Source organism: Coenobita brevimanus, chromosome 1, assembly GCF_032717465.1.
Source record: "Coenobita brevimanus isolate Jiangsu-jjx chromosome 1, ASM3271746v2, whole genome shotgun sequence".
Taxonomy (NCBI): Eukaryota; Metazoa; Arthropoda; class Malacostraca; order Decapoda; family Coenobitidae; genus Coenobita; species Coenobita brevimanus.
The window spans coordinates 41,976,426-41,984,677 of NC_136954.1; positions in this window are offsets into that span (position 1 = coordinate 41,976,426).

Below are 8,252 nucleotides of genomic sequence, written 5' to 3' on the forward strand. Positions count from 1 at the left end.
CCAAGGCCCAGCTTAAAACCCGTCCCTGGCAGTCAGTTTAGTGCTGACGTATTAACAAAACAGGATACCTAGTCAAAGATGTCACAAACAAATTTTGGAGCAAAATCAGGATGAAAACTGACGATTTTATGCCCATTTGACGACCCACCTGACATTACCCCCTATTGCTAACTTGGTGGTGACCTCCCCCTCGATGTAATGAGCCATGTTATAGGATGCAGATTTGAAAGATGCACCTTTAGAGTCTTGGTTTTCATGTCGATATGACGAATTTGAAAGAAGATATGGAGAAAAAACATTTTTTAAAAACATTTTCTGGGCCTACAGCCTGGGCCTTGGCCAGTTTTTGCCCCAAAATTTAATCAGGGGACCAGAGGGTCATAGCCCATCATCCCTGTGAAATTTTAGTCAAAATCGCACAGGTAGTTTTCGCGTAAAATTGTTGAAAGACACAGACAGACAGACAAATCGAGTGAAAAGAATCCCCGTCCCCGAGCCATTCCGGGACGGGGGCGGGTAATTATACTGCTTAGTCAGGCTGGCGGTGATCTGCTGTGGCCACATTCATTCAAAGCGTCAAGAGGCGAGTGGAGGGTTATCGGTCATGTAATTACCATCACCATGCGCGTTAGCGGTTCATTAAGTTCAGTCCTTTCATTCCCATGGCGGGTTTTATTAGTAATCTATTTATCCATATTTATCTATTTTTTTTTATTCCCACACGATTTCATTCTGCTTAAAATATTTCGCCAGGAGGGGTTAAGGACAGTCTTTGTTATGTCTTCAGTATAAAACATCTTTCCTGAGTTGAATAAATGTGTAGGAAGCTTGAGTAAATGAAAAATGTTAATTCGTCCATCCGAAGGCCACGTGAACCTAGCCTCAGGCCCCTATACTTTCCCGGGGAAAGTACGGAATTGGCTGCTACTGTTTTTTTGTTTTTTTTACGATAGTGATAATGATGAAAAAGACGATCAGTAGAATTTAATATATTCTTGGTGATACGTTACTAATGATAATAGTAAAATAAAAAATAATAACGATGCTGCTGCTTCTAATAATAATAATAATAGATAATAGATAATAATAATAAAAATAATGATAATAATAATAATAATAATATGATAATGATGATGATGATGATGTTTGCAGCAATAATTGTGATAGTATTAATAACAATGATGACTGATAATCTATCTATCTCTCTATAGCCCGACGCCCTAAGCCCGCAAAGGGTGGCCGCAGACAAAGCGCACTCCAAGTCGCTGTCACCCACCATTTGACCCCCTCTCCCCCAACTCACCCCCCCCTCCCTCATATACCTCTCAACTCCATCCCCTCCACCTCATCCCTCGGTCTACCTCTCCCTCTCCCTCCCTCCACCTCATCCTCAGTCTACCTCACTCCCTCTCCCTCCCTCCACCTCACACCTACATACACCCTCTTAGTCAGTCTTTCATTCTCCATTCTGCTTCACATGTACAAACCACGTCAGTGTATTTCTCCCTAATCTTCTCAACCACATCCACATCCACCCCATAGCGTTCCTTCACTTCTTCATTCGTCAACCTGTCCCTCCACGTCACTCCACATGCTCCCTCTCAAGTAACTCATTTTCCACTACTCTCACTCTTGACTTGTTCCCCTCTTGCAAGGTCCATGCCTCGTTTCTTCCATACGTCAGGGTAGGGATCACAATACTATCATGCATTGACTTCTTAACTTCCATACTCACCTCCCTATTTCTCATCACTGCTTTCCAGTGTACCAACAACCTTCCTTCCCCTGCTGCATACCCTTTCACGCACTTCATCCCCCAAAGTTCCATCCTTACTCATCACACTACCCAAGTACTTGAATGCACTCACATTCTCCATATCCTCACCATCCAACCTCACTGCACACTCTGTTGACTTCATTTCCTCTCAAACACCATAACTTTACTTTTGTTTACATTAACTTTCAGATTCCTCCTCCTACACACTGTCCCAAATTCATTCACCAAACCTTGCTAACTCCCATTCATCTTCACTCAACAGTACTGTATCATCCAGCAAACAGCAACTTCCACCAGGAAGCTTCCCAAATCTCACCCTCATTCATTAGAGCCCACCCCCACATCCCACTGCCCTACCCTGCACCTCCTTTACAGCCCCATCCATAGTATATATTAAACAGACCATGGAGACATCACACAACCCTGTTTCAAGTCCCACATCGAGATCAAAGAACTCACTCAGCTCACCATCCACTCGCACCGTAGCCCTAGCTCCCTCGTACACATACTCTTCCACAGCACTCAACAACTTCCCCTCCAAGAATATTGGCAAATAATGCAAAAGCGTTTGATGTTTGCAGTGGAGCGACATGACCAGTTTCATACCTTGAATGAGGATATAAAGGAGCATTGTCGGTGTTGATGTGGATGTGATAGGAAGCAGTTATGAGGAACATTTACTGAGGTGGTTTGGCCATGTGGAGAGGATGGAGGGTGAAAGACTGACGACAGAGAGTGTATGTGAGTGAGGTGGAGGGAAGAGGGCGGGGAGGCCGAGGGGATGAGATGTAGAGAATGGGGTGGAGAGGGTATATGAGAGGAGGGGGTGTGAGTTGGGAGCAAGGGGAGTGAAATGGCGGGGGCCAGGGCGACTTGGAGGCGATTTGTTTGTGGCCACCCCAAACAGGATTGAGGCGTCTGGCAATAGATAGATAGATAGTGTGTGTGTGTGTGTGTGTGTGTGCAAAAATGGACAGGAATTAGCAACCGTGTAGATATGCAGAGGCCTATTACTTTTTGGTGAGGATTTGATCAAAGAACAGCCAGATATAAACCGCCATATATATATTTTTATAATAAAGACTGTCATTTGGAGGGGAAACTCGGCGACTGATATCCATAGAGTTTTGCCATTTTTCTTCAACTTTGATATGTACTGTATGTAATTTTTGGCACTTTCAACTACATATTTTGGCGAGCGATTAGCATTCGGCCCCAGACTGCTTTTACTTCATTTCACCAAAAAACGCCTCATAGTATATCACAGCAGCATCCTATCACCTTTTGAGTTCATTCATTATAACTTGGCCCAATCTGATGTCCTCTTGCAGCTAATTTCAGGGAGCTGAGTGGCAGATAAAGACAGTACCCATAGCACTTATTCATGACTAGCGCCATATTCTAGTGTTAATCTCTTGCCCCAACTTAGCATTCAAGGTGGAGAGAGAACAATTTGGAGGCCAAGTTAAAGCGAACAGAGTATACCCCTGCTTTGAGTCGATGGTCCACACTGTGGAGAGAGAGAGAGAGAGAGAGAGAGAGAGAGAGAGAGAGAGAGAGAGAGAGAGAGAGGTGAATAGCATCTTCGGTCTGGATCTTCTTTATTCTCGGTCGAAACAAACTTTTTTCTTGTACTGCGTACCCCGTCTCTGTCTCTGTCTGTCTGTCTGTCTCAGACAGTATCTAACAAAATGCAATGCTGGCAGTTCATAGCCTATGAGGTATATACTCCTTTCGTTGCAAAAATTTAAAAAAATCAGTGTGTTCAGTAGACAACGATAAATAATGGCATCATAAAGAAATAAGGATAAGGGATCTTGCCCTTGTTTTTGGCTGGGGCGTATTCCAACAGGCTTTGGAGGTTTTGTAACTGTTTCCTCTACAGCGATTTATTCTGCACGCCAATTGCCTCTTGTATGTTACTGGTGTAAAGCTGCGTCGATATTAAGGCCATGGAAATAGCACACAAGACAATGGTATCGTAAAATATGCAAAATTAATCGCTAAGGAATTAAGATGAAATATGGAAAATGAGTCGCTAAGGATGAAGTACTAAGACCCCTACGTCTCTTTGACGAGGAAGTTAGGATGAGGATAAGACGACGTAGCAATACGTCCGAAAAAGAAAAAAAGCAAAATCTAGCAGTCAGAGGTGGCATAATATTTTTTCATTTGCCATAGCGATATATTTTGCATATAACAACAGTTTCTTAATCATATCGTTTTAATATCGACGTTGAGTTCATGGATAGCGTTGGAGTTGATAGTGATGTGTAATACTTAAAATGAGTCATTGAGGAAAAGGTGCAACGAAGCCTCCTGTGATACTTTTTGTAATGGCGTGAAGAAGTTACGGGAAGGGTAAAGTGACTAATATTTTGTGTGTCGTACGGCTGCCAAGGAGGACGGACAGGCTGACCGTCAGGTCTGGGTGTTTCGCGGGAAGAGGGAGGGGGCGAGGAAACATGGCGGGGAATCTCTTAGAGGCTCTGGAGGGAGAGAGAACCAGTATCACCTCGGATGTGCAGTTGGGTGCGCATGCTGCTCCCGTCTCCTAATCATCCACGTGGACGGGAGTCTCTCGTCCTCAAACCCACACCTTTAATGGGATTTATACCTGGTTGTGCGAAACTGCTTGGAGTATTGTCTTCACTGAGAAATTTCTAGAACAGCGCTTCTATACCTTGTGCTGAAATATACACGGTTTTGCAGTAACCTCGTCAGTCGCTGGGAACTGTATGGAAACTGTATAAGGACAGGTAGAGTTAAAACGTCATCGTCTAAATTAATTGGCAGGGAAAAAGAGCAATAGCTTGATTTTCTGTCTGAAAGCGCTAAAAATCTATTCACATTTACATCTCCCATCCCTACACTCACCCGTAACTGTGAGTTTATGTGATCATGTTGAGTTTTATGTATATTGTCATGACTTACCAGCCGCGAACATACACTGAAATACATGCACTTCTTTCCGTATAACCAAGTGACCTGAAAATTGTATATATTTTAAGGTCGTTGTGTTCATTAGGAAAGAATTTAACTTTCGCTCTCCTCTAGCGAAAAAAAAAAAGTCCCACACAATACCTGGACGTGTGGGCATATATGCAGTTATACCGTCTACTGCAAACTGGTAAAATAAACAAACAAACAAAAAAAAGTTGATAACGTTGAAAACTCTGATACATAAATGTGTGAATATTGTCGCTTACTGTTGTCTTGCATGGAACGATACAGTTTCTCTCACACGTAAACAAAGTTGTATATAATTTAGTACGCCTATATAATCTGGCAAAGAAAAAACAGCATGCTTCCCTTTTTCTAACATACGAAATTATATTTATACTTCTGCTGCCTAGTCACATGGTGGCAGGAAATCACTGATAAGTTTGCTCCCTTACGACCGTTTTGCAAAAAATACACGTAATTTTTTGTCCTATACTATCACGTGGCGAGTAAAAACACTGATAAAGTTGCTCACCGTACCAGACCGCGCAAAAATATGCCCTCTTTCATCGCCTATCATTAAAAAAAAAAAAAAAAAGTATTACGGGACCAGCGCGTTCGAATCGCTGCGTGTAAAGCATGACGCAGCGCATTTATGAGTAATTAATTTCGCCCCCCAAAATAAAAACCATGGCGATACTTATGATGATCGTGTCAGTTGGCTTAATAATTATTCGCTGTTTTTGTGTATCTCTTGTTCGGCATTTACGGTGTTTATTTGTTATGCAAATTGAAGTGATTATTAACGTGATTCGAAATTCAATTGATGCAAATTAGCCAACATTTTACCCTAACGGAAATATGAAAGAAGTGAAAATTCCATGAAAGGTAAAGTATTAGAATCAGAAATAAAAACTTTAGCCTGACAAAGCATCCTGACGTATAGAATTAATACATGAAATTTTGAGTGGACAAGTTAAAGGTGCATGGGGCAGGAGGCTCAGGTGTGAAGTTCGTGTGACCGCGGGTGTGTTAGATGTTGGTTCGGAGAAAGCTTGGAAACTCTATATTGATTTTAATGGCCTTGTGAGTGTAATTCGTTGAGGGAAATTAATGTAAACTGATTGGAGGATTTAGTACGAGGAAGTGCCGTGAACCCTTAACGTGAAGTCGTCCTTTGAAGTTAAATAAAAAAAAAAAATAATAATGTTAAATGTTGTAAGGGTTAAGAGAGAATAATTAGCCTACCGTGAAATCCAGTAGTCTTGACACAATATTCGTGTAGAATTTCGTATGAGACTGATAAATAAACATTCTTTTATACTAGACGGTGTGAAATCCGGGATTTAGGACGAACACAGTGTGAGAGTTCTTTAAAGGTCAAGGAAAACAAAAATACTGTGAAATTTCTATGAGTTAATGAAAAGTCAGAGAAATGTTTGACTCTGAGATCCTTTGAAGCTTCATGACGAGCAGTGACAACGAAATAAACCAGACTTACGAACACGGCTACAGCTACATCCCACTCGATTTTCCAAAGCGTAAACACAACAAGATAATTATTGTGAATTAATTGAAAACCTAAACACAAACCAGCCTTTCAACCAGATATAAGTTGTATATATAGTGTTTTTATGAGACAGAATGCTTCATCGAAATTTTTTGTGTGAAATCCTTTGAAGCTTAACCATAATTAACTTTTGAGTCCCGCAGAAGTAAATATAGAGAAGCTTCCAGTGACCATAGTCTGACGGAAGTGCTACATTGTTTAATTTCGGATGAGATTTGACAAGGGAAACTGTTAGGCCAAACTGTTCAACAAGAAAAATATATTGTTTATGCCATCATAAGAATATATAAAAGAAATTGTTTTGCAGAGTCGAAACTAGACTAAAAAAAAAAAAAAAAAAAAATGCATGGCAGTCTTAAATACAAGAGTACTTCATCAGTTTCATACATTTGCTAAGAAAATTACATGGCAAATACTTAAACAAGCCAAAGAAATACAGCGCTTCAAAACAGATCAAGAAAACCATACGGTATCTTATACTCAAGCTATCAACGCACCAGACTCCAAGGAAATAGAATCGAAAAATCGGAAAAGTGGGCTAAGAAAATTGTAAGCAAAGTCTTGAGACACATTAAACAAGCTGTATACCAAAATTTGGAAAGTCTTAGAAATACACATATGCCAAAATTATGAAGCAACTCTCAAGAAAATCATACACCAGAATCTTGAAGCAGGCATAGAAATGAATACTTTAGGAAGACATGTATCTGACTCTTGAAACAAGTAATTAGAAAGTTCGAGAACAAAGACTTGAACCTTATTTAGAAATCTGTAAGCAAAGCCTTGAGACGGTATTAAAGAGAATCATATGTCTACAAAAATGTCTTGCAATAGAAAAAACTTTGACTAAAATCTTGAAAAAAAATTGCCTACCAAAAATCTTGAAACAGGCTTTTAAGAAAATCGTGTATTAAAAACTGGATCAAGCTTTGAATAAAGAACATACAGAAATCTTAAAGAAAAAAAAAAAACTTAATTAATATCGAATAACAAAAATTTTGAAACTACGGCAAAGTCTTGCTAAAAAGTTTTGAGAAACCGTATGCAGTCTTGATACAGACTTTTAAGACACCACATGGCAAAGTCTTAAAAAGTGTTTCGTCGTTGTTTATAACTCGCGCTGGCAACGTTGCTGTAAAGAAATCCAACTGGCGAAGTCATAAAGTGTCTACACGGTGTCTTTAACTCGTTCCGCAGTTTAACTACGTTCGTCGCACTGACCCTCGAACCATGGGCGTGATGTGGGCGTCGCGTGGGCGGCTGTGGGTGACCATGGGCGTGCTGATGGTGGGGTGGCGCTCGGTCTTCTCAGCCTCGGTCTCGACGGACACCATTCCCCTCGGTAAGTTGTAAAGAATGTATGTTATTCCTCTTTTTACTCTGGCTTGACCGAAAAATTGACGTCTCTGCTTCTTGAATGCAAGTTTATATTAACTGATTAACACCAAGATATTGTGAGAGTCACGAAGAGGTCCTATTGAAAGTATATAGAATTGTGCACTTTTTTCTGCTACTGAACTACGTGAAATCAGATGCAAAATGAAGAACGTCAGTCAGATGCAAAATGGGAAATCTGGTCCATACTAAAAATGTCAAAGTCGTAATGGACTGGATCCTCACGAACCAGCTCTACCATAGTTCTAACAATTCCCCACTGGGAGTGTTTGTTTTCACCTGACAAAGACTGAGCCACTCCCACAACTTGTGTAAAGTCGTGGCTGCATGATATTTAGTGAGCCTTCGTTATTAAGTACGAATGAGAGATCCTTGGTTACTGGTCAGATTTACCATTACTACGAGTGGCCAACAACCATGATGAAAAGGACCAGAGATCTTTGTCAGGTTAGGGCAAACACACAACAGTTTCCCGCCTACCTTCCTTGACTAGAGCCTCATGAATTATTCCTCTGTTAGATCCCCGTATCCCAACTCCCATTAGTTAGTCTGGCTCACGGCGCTCCC